Here is a 19,849-nt window from a genome sequence, read left to right on the forward strand (position 1 = left end):
AGACACCGTCCGAAGCCGACCGGTCTGAGGAACGCCAGTGGCAAACAAAGTCAGCCATCCTCACTGAAGATTGTCTGAACTCCCTGCTAGAGATGACGCTTGTGAAGTGCCCCGACCGGACCCCGAACGACTGCATCCACTTCCAGAGCTGCCGGAACACTGCGACAAGAAGTCTCTGCAACGGCTCATTGGCCTGTTCGCGTACTACGCCAGATGGATCCCCTCATACTCTGAGAAGATCCGTCCCCTCATCTCTGCATCGTCGTTCCCTCTGAATCCTGACTGCAGAGCGGCTATCCAGCAGCTGAAGAACGACATCTCACAAGCGGTCGTCCCGTCATCAGAGATGCGCCCCATTCACCATCGAAACAGACGCTTCGAAAGCCATCGAAGCGACTCTTACCCAAGACGAGCGTCCCGTGGCCTTCTTCCCACGCTCTCTGAACGAAGCCGAGAAGCGTCAGAGCATCGCCGAAAAGGAGGCCTACGCCATCGTGGAGTCTATCAGAAAGTGGAGGCACTTCCTAACCCACCACTTCAACCTGCTCACTGACCAAAGAAGCGTGAGTTTCATGTTCGACAACAAAGTGTCGAGCAAGATCAAGAATGAAAAGATTCATCGCTGGAGAATCGAGCTCTCGCCACTCTCGTACACCATCAAGTACCGACCAGGACGAGAAAACATTCCTGCTGATACGTTCAGCCGCGCCCACTGCGCAGCCGCCTCACATCCGGCCCTGGAGCAGCTGCACGAGTCTCTCGTTCGCCCCGGAGTAACGAGGTTGCTGCACTTCGTGCGCAGCAAGAATCTGCCCTACTACGTGGATGACGTGCGCCGCGTCACCTCCAACTGCCCGGTCTGCTGTCGATGTAAGCCGAACTTCTTCAGGGCCACCTCCGCGAAGCTGGTGAAGGCTACATCTCCATTCGAAAGAATCAACGTGGACTTCAAAGGTCCCCTACGGCCTACCCCCAAGTCCGAACGGCAACCAGTACATCCTCACTATGATCGATGAGTTCTCTCGGTTCCTGTTCGCCTATCCGTGCCGGGACATGACAACCGCCACCGTGATCAAATGCCTCACTCATCTCTTCTCCATCTTCGGGATGCCGGCATACGTGCACTCCGACCGCGGTTCAGCTTTCATGTCAGCTGAGCTTCGATCCTTCCTGACAGGACTGGGGGGTCGCCACGAGTCGCACGACACCGTACCACCCCGAAGGCAACTCACAATGTGAGTACCGCAACCATACCTTTCAGGAGGCCCATGAACGTCAAGCGCCCGTCGCACTTCGAACCCGGACTGTTATACGCTAACAACGCCGGTGTCTTTTATGCGCGACGGTGTCATTGAGAGGGGCCCTTGTCTTTTGCTGGTTAAATGTGGCTTTTGATGTCTGATAAGCATTTCATTAGCATCGCTTTAACGCAAACCGCTCATTTTCCCAGGAAACAATCTACCGCGGAGAAACGGGCCATAACAGTCCGCAGATGGAGGTTGTTGGCGCGGAACACTGCATCGAGCGGCTGATCATGACAACGAACCTGCATGTGGTAGAGTTCGTCTCCGACCAACACGCCGGCGTGCGGAAACGGATCAGTAAGTGTACCTGAATTGTGCTTTGTCATTGATCGCGCACTGGCTATTGGTCATGCTCTATAGCTTTTATCATGCATTTATTATTTACTTATGTCAAGCTTCTGTCCGTAGTTATGTGCTAGTCTGTACATGCCCAGATACACACACGCACGTGCGTGCGCGCGCGAACACGTGAGTGAGCTAATCGAGCGGAAAGTCTTTGTGACGAGGGAGTGAGCGAAGCGATACAATGGTAATGCCAAATTACATTGGTGAAAAATAAAATGAGTCACCGTCCGGCTGTGGAAGGTAGCGCCTGTATGAGGTTTATATCTCCGAAAATCACCGGACCGATTCATTTACGGTCTCCTTGCAGGCCAGTTTTATTTCCAATCAACCAAGTATTTCACTATTCCCGACCGACGCATGTGGGTAACTGCCACTGACTGCACGCGCCACAAGCTACTTATAACTCGGTTGCTAAGCAACCGAGCTGTAAACATCTTGCGGCGTACTGTCAGCATCAGTATAGTTATGCATGCTAGAATATTTAAAAGATATTGGTGACAGTGATTAGAACATAGAAGCTCTGAGTTCGTGATTGTTGGACACTGTGAAAGGAAACCTGGTGATGCGGAAGATGACATGATTTATGTGTGATGTATGCAAAAAAATGGCATCATCAGTCTTGCCAAGGGATCTCAGGCCAGGCATTTCAGGCTATAGGGAAGTTTGAAGGGGTCTTACTTGTGTATTAGGACGGCAGCCTGTAACAAAGCTAAATCAACCTGTCCCATCAATTAGCCTCCTTGTCGATCGCCCAGCTTTACTTCCTAATATGGCAATCCTTTCCTGATTGGCCCCGGGATATGACGTACATGTGTGACGTGTAACATTGTGTGCCGGCCGAGCCGTGGCCGGGCCGGAGCGGGCAGAGCCCCCGGACATGTGACTGTTGGGCCTTGTCACTTGCGGCCACACTTTGACCTACCTCCTTTGGCTTAAGTCAATAAAAGCCGAAAGGAACGTCTTCTTTTATAACAACACAACGCGGGAATCCAGGTTTTATTTTTACTATCACGAGCGCAGAGGTTACAAATTGGTGCCGTGACCCGGATACGTCGGGACTACAAGCTTCGTCTTCAAGTTCTTCTTCTTCATTCTTCATCAACATTCACGGTACGTCATCTTCCACTGCTACTCGTCATCAGTCAGTCGGTTTTCTTTCTTTCCTATTTTCCGTAAAACTAATTCGATCACATCTCTTTATTGTTTTTGTGTTGCAACTTTGCACTTGTTAAATTGTATTCGTTGATTTGTGTGTTGTGTAACCGTATAGTGTTTTGACTAACGTGTTTCGTAATGGCTGCCAAGCCTCAATGCCCATCAACCCAGGCCATCTGGCAACATGCTAGATATCACCCGACCGCCACAGTCGGTCACAAATGCAAAGTAGGTACCACGCGGTACATCGTGGTACCCATAGACCAAGGACGGACGGCCAATTAGCGTGAAATGTGATCAAATCGGACACGTTCAAACGAATTCCAGGACCACCTAATCATGTTGTCCTCGTAACAAATTTAAATTAAGAGGAAAAACAATATAAGCTTGACGTGATGCCGCACGTTCCTGTCAAGAGGCCTCGATTTCTCTCTGAGTCACTGTCGTCCGATTCTGAAACTCAAACCCCCCGTCGAAATTTTCTTGTCATGGGCAGTCAGACGTGGATTCTGATATGGAACAGTCAGCCGGTGAATGTGTGCAAAGTGTGAGTGCTACTAACCCTACTAAAAACATGTTGTTAGCACGTACCTAGTTTGGACATGATGCAGGAGCTTATGCATCAAATCGCAGCGCTACCTAACCGAGAGGACGCTGCCGCGCTACCGTCAAATGGCAGACGTGCCTGAGCGGTATGCTATGTACACTGACCAGGACGTCAGTTGTAACGTATGATTTCGACGGCCAGAATGCCGTAATGTGCCATTATTAGTACACTGGCTAGTACGTCAGTTGTATCGGATGATCCGGACGGCTAGAATGTCGTAAAGTTTATTTTTGTATTGACGTGTTGCCTGTATGACAACAAAGTGACTAACCATATGTACTAATTCATGAATTGTTGTGTGTTTGCAGATGTGGACGGATTGGTTTTATCCTTTTATCGTTTTAATATCTCAACAACCCGTCTATACTAATGTACTTTTCTATCATCTTGACGATACAATGCCCTATTTCGACGCAGACATTGTGGACGTATGTGTCAAAGTTACCATACCGTGTTAAAATGTTGAATTACCAAGTTTCTTGTCTTTTTCAAAGCACCGACGACATCGGTGTATTGATCTGTTAAATTTCTTACGGAACTGATTATATTTAAATGTTAAATATGCCATTAAATAACGGTTAACTAAGTAGTTAACACTGATAAGTGAAGCATTGGTTGCGTTGGTGCTTCTAACCGTAAAGTACGCCCGATGTCTGACGTTCAGCCCCTCTGTCCGTCCCGACTTCTCATCCCCTGACATACATCCTACCCCCGACTCGACTCATGACGACTCTGCACCGGACCAAACGACCGACACCAGCCCTGGAGGACCCGACAGACACCTGACTTGGCTCCCCATCTGTCACCGCCCATGAGATACTGCCGCTCGTCTTCTTTGTCTCGGCAGAAACAAGAGACCAGCGTATCGAACCGAGAGATATGAAACCGGGCCCCGGAGGCCGCCAGACACCACAGAGGCTGACTGGCGCCGTGCAGCGCAGCACGTAAGTGGGGCACATGGTATCGTGATAGCTGAGCCGGTCCAGTGCACGGCTGAAAGATGTCAAGTGTGCCAAACCCAGGCCACACATCTCGAACTGGCAATGGAGGCCAGGCAAATGCTACCGCTCTGACGCCGAGCGCGAGAGGGGAAATGAGGTGGTCGCCACCGCTGTCGTGTGTTACATCTGCCCGCCCGGTGTGTGACCTGTATCCGCCCCTGCCCAGCAGGCGCGGCGCGGATATAGCAATGACTGCAGTCGCATACGGGCTGTGAGTACGAATGGGCGCGTTATCGCCAGCCTACCGCTAACACATTCGATATAATAACAACCACCGATATGATGCGCGTGACAATGCTCCCCATTCTCCCTTTGAAAGAATGTATATTCACACCGCGCATGATCGGTTTCAATGAAACCTTTGCCGTCGCCACGTCAGACGACAAAAGCAGAAAAAGGCAATGTCGCTCAAGGCACAAAAACCCAAACTGATGCAGTGGCGCAGCCAGGGGGGGGGTCAGAGGGTCAGCTGACCCCCCCGAAATTTCTGTCAGGGGCCCGCTCGAGAAAGAGAGGGAGAGAGAGAGAGAGAGAGAGAGAGAGAGAGAGAGAGAGAGAGAGAGAGAGAGAGAGAGAGAGAGAGAGAGAGAGAGAGAGAGAGAGAGAGAGAGAGAGAGAGATCCTAATCTACATAATCGGACGGGTCCGCTTCGAAAAGTGCCCACTGGGACACCACGGGTGAGGGGTAGGCCTGAGGCCCCCGGTGGATGGGTCCGGGCCCCCGGGAGAACGGGCCCCGGAGCCCCGGGTGGACGGAGCCCGGGCCCCCGGGAGAACGGGCCCCGAGCCCCGGGTGGACGGGGCCCGGACCCCCGGTGGATGGGGCCCAGGCCCTCGGGAGAACGGGCCCGGGCCCCGGGTGGACGGGGCCCAGACTGCGGGTGGATGGGGCCCGGACCCCCGGGTGGACGGGGCCCGGGCCCCCCGGTGGATGGGTTCGGGCCCCGGGAGTACGGGCCCCGGGTGGACGGGGCCCGGACCCCCGGGAGAACGGGGCCCGGACTCGGAGCCCAGGTGGACGTGGCCCGGGCCCCCGTGGGGATAGGGCCCGGGCCCTCGGGTGAATGGGGCCCGGGCCCCCGGGTGGATGGGGCCGGGTCCCCGGGAGAACGGGGCCCGGGCCCCGGGTGGATGGGGTCCGGCCCTGGGTGGACGGGGCCCGGGCCCCGGGTGGATTGGACCCGGGCCCCGGGAGAACGGGGCCCGGGCCCCTGGTGGACGGGCCCCGGAGCCCCGGGTGGACGGGGCCCGGAGCCCCGGGTGGACGGAGCCCGGGCCCTCGTGTGGACGGGGACCAGCCCCCTGTGGATGGGGCCCGGGCCCTCCGGGTGGATGGGGCCCGCTAGGGTGACCCGCTTGCTCCGCAACGCGAATAAGGGATATTTTCGATCGGTGGGCGTTTGGTTGGTCTTGTGTCCGTGGGTCATGTATACATTTCGGTCGGTTGTCTTTTGACGGCTAAGCATTTTGGTTTGGAAAAAAAACATCCATCGCATCGAGGTGCTCGTGTCTGATAACCATGCGTCTACTATAGAACTTGTCAAGTGTATTTTATAGCATAGGTTGACGTAGGTCATTGAAAAATGAGAGCCATAGATGAATTGCCATGTAGAGGTTTGAAAAATTTATATTTTTAGAATACTGTTGCTCGTCTCGCAAAAGCGATGATTGGATCTTGGACAAAATTGAAGCTCTTTCCAACGTTGCCATTTTTAATTGTCAAACGTATCAGGTTATGCAGCAAAAGCCGTGTAATTAAGTAAGTCATGAACAAATATCATTTTCTCCAGCGATTTGTTCCACATTGTTTTTAATCAATTATCTTTTCACAAATTTTCCTTGAGAGGCGGTACATTTTTCTTGCCAACAGGCGTTGTTTGAACCCGCTCCGTCTGACAGTCACCCGAAAATAGCGTTAAGTCCAAAATCCGTCCGAAACGTCAATTTTTCAAGCATAAGTGCCCTCACGGGTGCACGTGGCGCGTGCCATCCCTGCACCGCTCACTATTCGATAGCCCGTTCGATCCTCATTGTTCCCCATGCCGATCGGACCCACGGTTACCGAGATACTGCACGGGGACCGGACCCGTGTCGGTCAAATTTAGCCATTTTCGCCCAATTTTGCAAGCCTGTAAAGTCTATGACGCGAATTTGCACTTATTGAGCACGCGCCATGTGCTCACCACCGGCCCGATCGAGCTGAGACCCCTCACAGGCACGTTCCCCATCCTTGTTCTATAAGTTGCGCAAAGTTCAGCGCACTAACGTAGGTGCAAAGGTCTGGCCTGTACCTAGGGTAATTGTACCCGGGGTACCCCGGGATAAGTAACACCATGCCGGGACCACGGTGACAGACAGAATCTACGTCACCAGTCACCACATCACCACACCACAATTCAAACCTGGCCCAAGGCAATACATGACCCATGTGAGCACGTTAACCCTCGCCGGCTCAGGCCATTTTGCGTCCTTCGACGGCACAAGGGAGGGAGGGTACGACCCCCTTCCTCGCGTTTGGCCCATGATCGAGCTAGAGCTTCGCGGAAAAAAAACGAGCGTGTTGCCCGTGACGAGAGGAAGCCGATAATACCCAATTCCAAGGTCCTAGGTCATTGGTTGACCTTCCAGGTCAGGTCAATGACCCAAATGTCGGGAAAATCAAGACCTGTTAGAACGTCGTAAAATGTGGCTGATATAGGTTTTTTGTCGGGGTGCTGATCACGAATATTATGTCAGTTTTGATCACAGATGATGTCTTTATGCAGATAGGCCAGGTCGGGTCAGGTCATGTCAGGTCAACCAGTAGTGGTCCCGCCGGGTATTCGTAGTACCTACGTGTCAACCGCCTCTGACAGCTTTGTAACATGTTACGAGGGCACCAGAACTACTTCTTAAATGTTCAAATGGTTGTTAAATTGGAATTCAGCTCCAAAAAAGCTAGCCTAGAAACATGCATGCCTAACTTGAAAAAAGTGTACCGAAGTCATCATAGGTCAGTGACCTGACCTGACCTTCAGGTGACGTTGACATCCACCCTTATGCATGGGAGCATCATCAAATCACATGTTTGAACGCTGGAATCCACGAAAGGACTGCAAACGCGCGGCTAATGCGAGCCGGCATATGCCGAACCGCGATTCTGGCCAAACATGGTCTCGGAAAGTAGGTCACAGCTCAAAGGTCATTTGGGTAAGGGTCATGAGATTTCTAGGGTAGGTGTAAAATTGATGAACGCGAGGGTACTGAAAGTTACGTCGCGATCAGCCGCTTTTTACGCGAGTTGTTAGCGAAAAAAACTTAGGGGGGGGGGTGCATCAACCCCTCCCCATGCGAGGGTTAAAACCAAGGCTATAGAACTCCGTTAAAACTTCTTGTGAGCGAATTCACGTAATAAAGAAGAATAAAGGCACAATCTACTACAGCAGCCAATATATGGCTTAGGACAGGCACATGGGACTACTTAAATCTTGTCCGACAGAAGCAGGCAACAGTTCTGATTGCATTATATGCTATGCATATTGCGGAAAGGGCACATTTCGGCCTCGGAAGATACGAATACATACGTCATAGTAACATATTTCTGTGGTGGTCAATTTGCGTAAAAATTAAACACCGGGTGATTAACTACCGAGCTATTGTTCTATCCAAATTTTCTGATTCAAACTCGCTCAGGGTTATCGTGCAGGTAAAGGGGGCCCGCTCAGCAGAATGCGTATGAAATATGGAGAGATTCTGAAAAATGGGTGGGGGGCCCGTACACTAGGGGGCCCGCTTTGGAGGCGATGACCCCCCCGAAACGAAATCCTGGCTGCGCCACTGAACTGATGTGTCCCCTGGCACGAGGGCGTGATGGGGAGGTCGGCTGAGGCTGTAGCGGCAAGCTTTCTCCTTCAGCTAAAAACCGCGTGCCGCAACCTACGCAAAGTCACTTTATGGCTCGACAACTGCTCATCCCAAAACAAAAACTGGGTGCTTCAATCTGCCCTGTTTCACGCAGCGAATGCTGTATGTACCGAGCACCATCCACATTGGTGGCCAGCGCTGTCGACGACCTCCAAGATCAGTTAAAACACGCGCTCGGCTACGGAAAGACAGTTCTTTGCTTGGGCGACACAAATATTAGTTTATTGCAACATGACGCTCCTGGAGTACGTCAGTACAAAACCGCCTTGAAGGAACTGTGTCTTACTCAACTAGTCACCGAGCCAACCCATCTATAACCCTCTACCTCAGTCATCAAGCATATCATCAGCAATGTTTCGAATCAAAACGCTTCAGTCCTTACGTCATCTGACCAAATCGCCGATCACCTCACAATCATCGTTCGAGCACAGCTCCGTCGTCAGAGCCGTCGGCCGTCCAAGTTCAAGGCACGTCCTTGGCGGAAAGTTAATTGGAACGCCGTTCGCCTATCTTTGGTTTATCAAAGTGGAGTGAAATCTACATCGCGGATAGCGTGGACAATAAATTAGCCGCTTTTCTAAATCTGTGGTGGAAGGCAGTGGACACCCACTGCCCCCTAAAAACTGTAACCCCTCGTCGACCACGGTGCCCCTGGATAGAGGACAATGAAGAGCTTAAACAGCTCATGCGTGAAAGGGATACGACTGTCCGTACATGGCAACATTCTCGATCCGTCGATGATAGATATGCATACCGGAGATTGCGGAACCTTGTGAAAGGGCATCTATTAAAAAGTAAACGTGACTTTTTGTCAGCTCACATGTTATCAGATTGACGCTCTATTTGGCACAACATATCTGAATTTACGGTGCGTCCTGCGTGTGGGGGAAACATAGGCAGCTTTGGGATGCCGACAGAACAGGCAGATGAGTTCAATCGTCATGTCGCCACAGTCTGATCGAAAATTGCTGCGGAGCTGGCCGTCAGCGGTCCATGTCGGCTCCCGCCCAGGCCGCCGCGTGTGACGTCAGCGGGTCTGCGCCTGAAGCCGGCTACACTGTCAGAACTGTCTTTCGGGTTACGAAAGTTGTCAGCATCTAGAGCAGTGGGGCATGACGGTGTGCCACTACACGCAATCAGAGCATGTTTTCCTGTGATTGGTCCACACTCACTGCATATTGTGAATGCGCCCATAATATCACGTCATTTTCCATTATCATGGGAGCTCGCGACCGTGAAGTGGTACCACTTCATAAGTCCGGCGACATAGATAATGCGAGCAATTTCCGGCCCATCTCTCCCCTGTCGGTGCTCTCGAAGTTACGCAAAAAGCTGTTTGTATGCAGCTGTTATCTTATCTCGCTACTAATCACCTGCTGGTCAACTCGCAATATGCATATTGTTGCGGATTGAGGCGCGACATTGGGGCAGCCAGCGAGTTGATCGTGCTGCCATCTGCTAGGCTAGGCGTGTATCTGCCGCTAGGTGTATATCTAACAGTCAAATGAAACTCCAATCAGGCTAATCTCTGAAGGAAAAGGGTTGGCCATGGGTACAGCAGTGTATCCGTGGGATCCTTGGTGGGAAGGACAAAGTCGACAAAGCCATCTTCTTGAATGATGGGCGACTCTTGATAAAAACTAGAGATAACATAAGACCCAAACTGACAAACTGTCACGAGTGAGTATGTTTGGTGAGGAGGCAAGCGTGGTGGACAAAGATGAAAGGCCAAAGACCAAAGCAGAGGAACCATCAATGCCTTTGATCTAATGGACCTCTCCGAGGATGAGCTTGTGGGGTGGCTCGCTGACTGGTGTGGTTGCTGCTAGGCGGTTCACCAGGAAAGTGGGTAACCGTACTGAACGAACCCCAATCATATGTACTGCTCACGTTCAACAAATCCACCTGTTCGTCAAGGTTGGAGTTTGGTTAGGTACATAGTGTATCAGTTGTGACATATACTTCGCCCAAAATGGAGCAATAAAAGAGCAAGCGAGGCACAGGAGTATCTTATCATTTGAAGAAAAGCGATTCCCAGAAAGAGACCTCTCCTCCATAGAGTGTGTGATTAAGATGCAATTTTCACATGATGTATTCAAAAAGCGTCACAATCGTACTCTTAACACCCATTACTAAGCAATAAATGCGAAACGTTGGGTAGTTTCTTGCGTTTTTATCCCTTTTAAAATGAATTCAAAAGTTTAGGCCGTACATGCACTTATATGTCACATCTGTCATTTGATAATCCTCATATTGTATCAGGTTCGTCAGCATGTCCACAATCCCCTGATCTGTCTCCAGTGCGGTAAGTTTGGCCACATGCAGGCTCGGTGTCGTTCCTGTAGTGTTTCCCGTTTAGAATGAGCGTTTCGTTCAAGTACGTCAGTACTTGCTTCTCTATTACGTGCTCTCGCGTTCTCCTCTATTGGCCGCCATATTGGCAATGCTGAGCAATAATACAGTTTAGTGACGAGTGGTGGCGCGGAGTGTTGAACCTGGCGGTGCGGCTGGAGCGAGAAGAAACGCTATATTTCTGGCGACGAGGATATGAGCCTCGACGGGCTTAGGCCGCCTTGAGTCTTTTTACCCACTCCGGGTAAACCAGTTCTACCGTGGGAGACATGGAAGCTACGTTTTAATACTTATCTGCTAGCGACGGGCGGTGACGCATTCGCCGCAGAGCGGAAGCGAGCTATTCTTTTACATTGTTTAGGTGAGGAGGGCCAGCGCATCCAGGAGACGCTTCCTACAGCCGTGAAGATGGAAGGAGACGACGTCTTCACGTTGGCCCTACGCCAGCTGGACACATTTTTTTATCCCACGAGTGAATGCCATTGTCGAACGCTTTTCATTTCGACAACGAGCGCAGCTGCCGCAGGAGTCTACCGCAGAGTATGTATCAGACGTTGCGAGGTCTCGCAGTAAACTGTTAGTTCGGCAGCATGACCGACGATATGATCCGCGACATGGTCGTCGAGAAGACGATCCACCCTCGTCTCCGAGAGAAGCTGCTCCAGGATGCGGAGCTCACTTTGGAAAGGACGCTCGCTACAGCCGATGCGTATGAGAGGGCCCTCCAAGAATCTGCAGTAATGGCGGGCCAGCAATCTTCCTCAACTCCAGTCGTCGCCAAGCTGTCACACCCTCGACAACCAAAGAAAGTGAAGAGCCACAGCGGACTGCCCGAACGTCAGGCCCCATGTACCAACTGTGGTAGATCTTCACATCGAACCGGCTCTGTTGAGGATTTAAAATAGTGCCGCTGTATCTCCTCTAGAATTTGCAGCTGTTTAGCAGATGCAGCGGTTTAGTCCAACATCCGGGAACTTTGCCGAATTTTCATTTTGTTTGACGCATCCGCGTCATATATACATTACTTAGCGTTTCAGCGTTGATTTCATATGATTTTTCATTACTTGCCTTGATCTCGTGGCTGGATGGTTGTTTGTGGTTGATGTGGCAAAATAAAGTGTGCCAAAGACCGATGAGAAGATTTGTGCGTTATGGCCAAGAGTTGTTACGGCCTCGCAGCGATGAGCAATGAGATTTTGAGAGATTTGTCAGAACAATACTGAACAATTTGGTGCCGAAACTCGAGGGATGGCAGGCCTGCACTGAAAACAAGTCGACTCGCCGTTGGTGGGTGAATCCGTGCCATAGGAGTGGTGCCACACGTGTTCACTCTTTGTAACCGGGTTGATACTTGCGGGTTGGGAAAGTATCAGGTAAAACACTCGACTATTATTCATACTACCCGCTTTTTGCAATGAAAGACCCTTCGAATGCGTTGTTGTAATCAGCGACAAGCGGGTTAAGAAATGACTCGCGATCGGAGAGTGAACAGTACACGCATTGGGCGTCACCATTACCCGCCGACACGGGATACACTCACATATTTGCAGGAAGTATCCGCCTGGCCCGTTATCTGTACCCGCCGCCGAACATCCGCGGGACTAAAAGTCCCGGATGTTCCCGGATGTTAGGGTACTCTTGGATGCCGGGTACAGTACCCTGACGTGGAAGATTTGCGGCCGAGTAACGCCAACGGTCGGGCACAACGGTCGCCATATTACCGCGCGCGGTGCCTTGGGAGTGTTGGGTCCGCTGCGTCTGCTGACGCTACAGTGCTCGGCTTTTATCTGAAGACGGTGAGTAATCATGCATTGTGATGGGACCAATATGATTATGATGAAATATTTATTTGTGTGGGTGGGATGCATTTTATCAGCTATCTAATACTGAGCTTATGTTAGTTACTTGCAGTTACTTGCACATGTTTGGTAGGTACGTACCTACCTACATTTTATGCTTGTGCTACTTGCTGGCAACCATTCATTTTTTGTGCAAGGTATTTCAGTGTTACCACAACTTGTCACCCATTTAAGATATTTTGCACCTGGTTGAGGGGGACATGGAAGTGCAAGTGATACATGCTATTCAAATCCAAAGTCTTCAGTGTTGGAATTTGACCATTTTCTGCTGAATAATTTTGCTCTCCAACCAAATATTCGCCTTTCAATAAATTATTCACAATGAATTCACAATGAATTTTCACAGCCATTTTCTGCACAATCGTGCACATACACATTAACCCTATTACTGGGGGGGGGGGGGGGATCGGCCCCCGCCGGTAGTTTTTCAAATCTGACAGAAAACGTCTGGAGCCAGCTTCCTGAAATTTGATGACTTTTTATTGAGCACCGTGTGCCAATTTTTTTGCCTTTCGTATAGCCCATTGTCGTCCCCAGGGCCAATTTCTCCTGGACACTTTTCGGCCGTCTTGACGATTTCGATATACTGGGACCGCTTCTGATTTTCGAATATTATAAAAACCGGAGTATATATCATAGCCCTATTCATCAAGTAGCTGCTCCTAAAACATTATCTTAATTGGATAAAAAACAACATCATAGAGTTTTTAGTGACAACGTGAAAATCGTGAAATATTAGGGGAGAAAGCCACTGTAAACCCAAATTTTTGACTTTTAAATTGTTTTATAGCACATCAAATAATTCACGATGAGGGCAATTGAATGGCGTTTGTCCCATCGAAATCGGCCGGTTAGTCAGAGACCTTAAGGGGGCCGAATCGCCCCCCCCCCACACACACACACACCAGTAAACGAACTCCAGGTTCAGAAAGCCCACCAGTAATAGGGTTTAGTTGGCCTGGTGTTTAATTTCCAGTAATGTATTGGCTATGTCTGTGAAGCTTGTCCTAGTCATTGTTATATAGTTCCTCTCTGTTCGTCAGTCTCGTTCTGTCCTGTCCTGTTTTATATTCGTTATCCGTCCATTCTCAAATCGCGTGGAATGTTTTCGGTAGTTTTGTTTATGTAACCTTTCTGTCAGTGCTCCTCACCCCAATCAACATCATATTCTGTTAGTAATTAAAATAATTATCACCATTGTTCATCACTGTTCCGCAGATATGGGAAGAGTATGCGCGACTGAAGTCGGACGCTCGGGGCGGCAAGGCCGTCCAGGCTGATGCACTACGGGAGCTCAAAAAAGTTCTTCGCAACGTACCCGGTAAGGGACAGTAACAGTCGGGGAACAATTTGCCCGATAGATTTGTAATTTGCATGCATCTTTTTTCCTCGCCTCACGTCCAATTCGACAGGTCGCATTAATTCATAGCTTCCCCTTTCACAAAGGGTTAAAAGATGGAAATTAAGACACCAAGCTGCATCAAAGGAGTTGTTTTTAATCAAAAGTTAACTCTTTCAAGTTTGACCTTTTTAACTCGTTAACGCTTTTTAACTTTTTTTCGTCTGATCTTGAGGAAAATTTCCTAAATAGATGTCATCGATTCGTCATCGAATTCTACAAAATTGTAGGATAGCATGTGACGCAGGCCTTTACACACTTAACATGACCCGTTTTGACCTGAGCTTGGCATTTGATTGTGCCTATCACACCTTTCCCTGTCATTTGTCAATGTATTATGCTAGTTTGGGTTACATTGGTGCTGCCGATAGACTGGTTTCTACGGCTAAGGAGACGCCAGTGTTCATCTCGCATCATGCTCTTTGACATGACCTAAGACCTTTCAAGAAAATTGTTATTGTGCTATAAACTCGTCTCGTTGATAGCTTTCCTTTGCCGCCTGCCTCCCCCCTTGCACCTATTGCTTCGGGAGTCTGTTATCGGCCGTGGGCGTTTAACGCCCCCTCCCGTCGCAACAACAACCCTAGTAACTGCCAGGTTAACCCGCGCCCCGTTGGGATCTGGCGACCCTCCCCCGTTGGGGGAGGGGGAGGGCATTTTGGCCCCCGAAGATATCTCGAGAACCACGCGACGTAGCGACAAGCGACAAACGGCGTTGGGTAGACCTGGTGGTGAACTCTCAAAAGCATATAAATTTTAAATCGAGGTCACGGGTCAGGTCAAACCGAGGTGAAACGTGAAATATCGCATTTTTGCTATGTTTTACTATGACGCCTGCTGAAATGAAGCTTTCCAGATGCTTCTTTTTATCAGGGAAGCCCTTAGACAGACACACAACCTCACTGAAGGGCCTAAGGGGTGGTGCACATCAAAGGTCAGGTCAAGGTCAGGTCACACAAGGTCAACTTTCAAACATGAAAAACATGGTCATGCGACACATGTTTTTAGGTCAACTTTCAGACAGGAATCCACCTGTAATGGTCTAGAAAGTGTATCTGAGACTTGGAAGCGAAAACTCAGTAGGAGAAGTCAAGGTCTAATGAGTTCAAGGTCACGCAAGGTCAAATGTGTAACATGACTACGCATAGTTGTGCGATACATGTTTTTAGGTTATTTTTCCAAGCGTAAGTCACTAAAACACTCTTTAACACTCTTATTTGTACCATGGATACTCTAAGAAGTCATTTAAATGCCAAATTTGAAGTTTGGATGGGTCTGCACTATTGATCAACCAGGCGGTCAACACCTAAGAGCTATAAGTTCGTAACCAAAAGTGATATCGGCCTGAAATTTTCAGTGTACATGCACTAGATAGGGTTCTAACACATATGTTCCGTTTTTTTTTTGAAAATTTTGAAATATAAAAAATATTCATTATTTTAAAAAAAACATCATTTTTTGAAATATTTTTTTTAGAAAACTAAAATTTTGAAAATCCGAGATGGCAGTTTTGTAGGCCCGTCTTTTCTTTACAAAATCATGCAAATAACTTAAAGATTGATTAATAACTCTGACTTTGGTGAGCGTGTAAAGATGACACTATTTTTGACATGACCTCAGTTTGACCTCAATAACTCTTGACCTAAGGTGATCTATGACCTGAAATTTTGATGAAGGTGTCAAATTGATGTCCGGAAAGGTACCCAAAATTTGGCGGAGCTTCGCGCTGCCGCTTTCTTGCTATTTGCGAAAAAACACCGGGGGGCAAAATGCCCCTCCCCCAACGGGACGCGGGTTAAATAATGAATTGCTTTCCATTTCCCTTCCCCCAATGACTTCAGTTTCCTCCAATCCAATCAGTTTTCACTGCGGTATCGAAACAAGTGCTGGGGCGAAAAATACCCTCTTCGTGAGACTCGGTACATTGAAATGACTCAGATTTTGCGGTTACTTCATGGTCAGGAAAGGAGACATCTATAGTGTTTGGTTGGTTCAGTGCAAAATCTAGTGAGTTATACTTAGTGCAAACAATACATGACAGCTGTTCCCGTGATTGAGTAGCGATGTAACATACGAGTAAGAGTTGATGCTGTGATCTGTGCCTAGGTGTTGGCATAGATGAGAATAACATTGCGCATTGTTCTGTTCTCTGCATAGGCCACGACGCCGAAGGTCTGGTGGCCTCCCTGAAGGAACTGGAAACAGTTTTTGTAGAAGAGGAAGGACATCATACATACCCCGTGATCGTGCGGCGGGGTGGTAGTGCTGCCCTCTTCGTGGAGGGGGTGCACTGCGCCGCCCTCAGTGGGAGCGAGGAGCTCCAGCTCCTCACGTGGGCGGTATCGTTTTCCGTGTTCTGCCAGCCGCTCTACTACCTTGGCATCAAGAACACGGCCACTTTCCTGGCGGTATACGTAGTACATTCCGACGTTAAGAAGGATGTTCCGACGGCGCTCCAGGCCGTGCTCACTAAACTTCTCCCAGCCGGCGAGCTGCAGCACTGAGCGAGAGAGAGAGAGGTCCTGGTTTCCGACTCATTCGCCGGTTTTTCATTGACTGCGGTCGAACTGGACGAGGGCGTGGTCCTGTCACGCCCCACTGCCACATCGCCTGCCCATTATTCGCCCTTCATGGGAGCCACGGACGTTGCTTTGATGGCGGTGTATATGTGACAGGGCCCACTGCCACATCGCCTGCCCCTTATTCGCCCTTCATGGGAGCCTAGACACGGACGTTGCTTTGATGGTGGTGTATATGTGACAGGGGACTTTGTTTAAGTGTTTAAGAGGGTTACGTTTTTGCAGCGCTAAAACTAGAAAAAAAACTGGATCCCTGAAGTAAGGGAACGAATGGTACGAGAAGGCGTCAATGATTGTGCACTGTGACTGTGCAGTGAATAGAAAAATAGAAAGCGCATGCTTCTGTTATGTGTTATATTTCGTGTTGTATTTCGGGGAAATATATCCGTACTGACCGGGTAAGAACCGCGTGTATACCGAGTAAAGACTGCGCACGGGGGTAAAGTATCCGACAAGAGGGGGTAAAAGTACCCTCGGCAGGGGTGGTTTAAATATATTGGCGAGTAAGGTTATTCGCCAGTAACGGGTTATACGCCGGCAACGGGTTGAAATTCTACCACCCAGGGAAGAGTAAACATTGGCTGCGTGGGTAACAGAGCGAAGAGTAATCACTTCTCTGCGGGTACACGTAAAGAGTTAACCCGACGGTGGGGGGTCAGCTTGCTGGGGTATATCCGTCAGAACAGGATAGGGTGATCCGCGAGGGAAGTGTAAAAATTACCCTCTGGTGCATAGTCAAATATGGTTGCGAGTAGGGGTACCCGTAATAAACGGGTTTTACCCGCCGACGGAGAGTAGAATTGTTTTGAGTGTGGATGAACTGGTGCGCGCCAGAATTGCCGCCCGAGGTTGGCTCAAGCGGGAATTATAAAACTTGAGCAGGTCATCGAAGGTAAAGGTGATCTAGTGGAGCTAGAGTGTGCATATGCAGAGTTTGAAGCACGTCTGTTGAAGGTTGACTCGCTGCAGGAAAACATTGAGATGTTAATCGACAGTGCTGAGCTCGATGAAGATATCAGTATTCAGTAAGGCAGCAGAAGTGAGGGAGCGGGCGCACCAATGTAAGATACTAGCATTGCGTGCTCGTAAAGCTCTCCTTGATCAGGCTGCGGAAGACCATGGTGACAGTGATTCTTGTGGAATCAAAACAGTGAACCTGCCAAAAATTGAGTTACCCAAGTTTGGGGGAGACGTGTTGGAGTAGTCTACTTTCTGGGACCAATTCCAGGCAGCAGTGGACAGTTCAGATCTCCCAGAGGTGTCAAAGTTTGTGTACTTGCGCTCTGTCCTATACGGAGATGCGAAGGTCATAGACGGGCTGGCTGTGGTGCATGGGAACTATGAAACAGCCTGCAAGCTACTGAATGAAAGATTTGCCAAGCCGTCAAAGATCATTTTTTGCTCATGTCAATCAGCTCTTGCAGTTGGGTCTGAAAGACGGTGATGAAAAGGTATTTGTATTTGACCACAGCAGACACTCCACAGACAATTCGTGGCTATTACGTGTCCTTAGTCAGATGGCAAGTAAAAGGGGTCATTAATGTCACGGTAAAAGACAGGTTAAAGTGAAACTCGCATACAGTCACACACACATACTCACACACACACACAAACGCCTCATCACTCTATCACCGGAAAAATTGTCTGGCGGCTCTTTTAAAACCCACCGGACCTAGTTGTACTGTACAACACATTCAGGGATCGAGTTTAAAAGGTGCGCCGCGCGATATTCAAATGAACGCTGTCCGGCTGCTGTACGCATAGCTGGCGGACGCAGGCTTCACTCAATATACCCTGCAGGCGACGGTCCTGTCGAGTCACCCGGTCACCTCCGGCAGTTCAAGGCCCTATATACCAGGTAGGGTCGTCCGGCGATTCTACCTTTTCGTGACGTCAGCTCGTGACGTCATTTGGAGTCAAGTCTCGAAGCCCCGTTCAATCCCCATGTAAATGAGCGATTTTCGAAGCACTGTAGAATGAAGTCTGCACAAGATATATCAAACCTAAGTATTTTATCTGAAAGAGCAGACAATTTTCTGCAAGTTATCTATTACGTGTTTTTTGCTAAATCTTTTGCTTTTTTCACAAAAGCGTAAAATGTCCCCCCATGTCTCCGCAGCCTCCCTGCCGCCGGCCGCCGCGCGGTCGCGGTAGTGTAGTGGTTAGCGTGCCCGCGCAGTATTCCAAAGGTCCCGAGTTCGAATCTATGCGGTGCGGAACTTTAATTGCAATTCCAAGCTGAATATACGCACATCCATAATAATTTATTATTCGTATAGCTAAACTGTCACCAAGCTATCCATATAAATTGACTTCAACCAAAATATCGGCAAGATTCTATTAAAACGTAAATTCAAATATGGCGGCTTGGACTGCCGCGTGCGGTAGGCTCCGCCCAAAGCTCCGCCCACATGCGTGACGTCATTCGTGTTAGTGGACACACGCGGAGATAGGGGACGACATGGGCCTGCGGCAGTTGGCCGCCGGCCCGCGCAGGGCGTGGTTGTGTTCTGGTTGGCGGTGCGCCAAGTGGGCGCGCAATCGCAGACGTGGAATAAATAACTCACATTATACCAAATTGGCGACAAGGATGAGGTACAGGTGAAACCTTGTAGCGCTGATTGTGAGTGACGCGTGATGATCAGTGGTCAGTGCCAGTGCACGCAGTGTTGCCGTCCTGGTACTTTAGTACCAGATCTGGTACTTTTTCGACCTTTCTGGTACGGAGGTACGCCGGAACGAAATCTGGTACTTTTTCGCCGAAATGCATTTTTTGGCATTTTAATATTTCTTAACAATTCTTCAAGTCAGGAAGGATGGTGTTTCTTTTCACAACTTATCATGCATCGGATTCGGAATTATTAATACCTATTCCGGTTGTGTGATAGCAGAAGTAAAGTAAACAAGTGGAAAATTCGCGCGCCACGCCGGCTGCCAAGGACGGTCCGCCGGCTGCAGGCCGAGGCAGTTGTTGTACTTGTGTCCAAGGCCAATTGCGTCGACGGTCAAATAGCTAGGGAAAGAATGTTATTTGAATCAGTGTCCAAGATTGTGCGATTTGGTTAGAGAACTAAATGACACCCAAAAAAACAATTTTCCATTCTCACTGGCATATTACCTACTGTGGCTGTGGCAATTTTCACTCCTTCATTGCATGTTAGGATCCTGGGTGCAATCGCCATTCGCCAGTCTCAACTGGAGTGCCCCCCCCCCCCCCCCAGGAGTGCCCCCTCTCGAAGGCAGGATTTCGATTTTTCTATGTTTAGGCCAATTTTAGGTATATGGCGGCCCCGGTGGCGCAGTCGGTTAATTGGCGTCGTCCCGCGGTGTGGGGGGTGCCGGGTT

General features: G+C 49.5%; 1 long non-coding RNA gene and 1 pseudogene across 1 annotated transcript; both read left to right on the forward strand.

Moving 5' to 3' along the window:
- Window positions 1–383: 383 nt before the first annotated feature.
- LOC122382178 lies at window positions 384–4,598 on the forward strand (annotated as a pseudogene).
- Window positions 4,599–13,436: 8,838 nt separating this feature from the next.
- LOC122382213 lies at window positions 13,437–16,906 on the forward strand. Its single transcript, XR_006256637.1, has 2 exons — window positions 13,437–13,847; window positions 16,083–16,906. It is a non-coding gene; the product is annotated as an uncharacterized LOC122382213 (long non-coding RNA).
- The last annotated feature ends 2,943 nt before the right edge of the window (window positions 16,907–19,849 follow it).

Source organism: Amphibalanus amphitrite, unplaced genomic scaffold, assembly GCF_019059575.1.
Source record: "Amphibalanus amphitrite isolate SeventyFive unplaced genomic scaffold, NRLGWU_Aamphi_draft 000135F_arrow, whole genome shotgun sequence".
Taxonomy (NCBI): domain Eukaryota; kingdom Metazoa; phylum Arthropoda; class Thecostraca; order Balanomorpha; family Balanidae; genus Amphibalanus; species Amphibalanus amphitrite.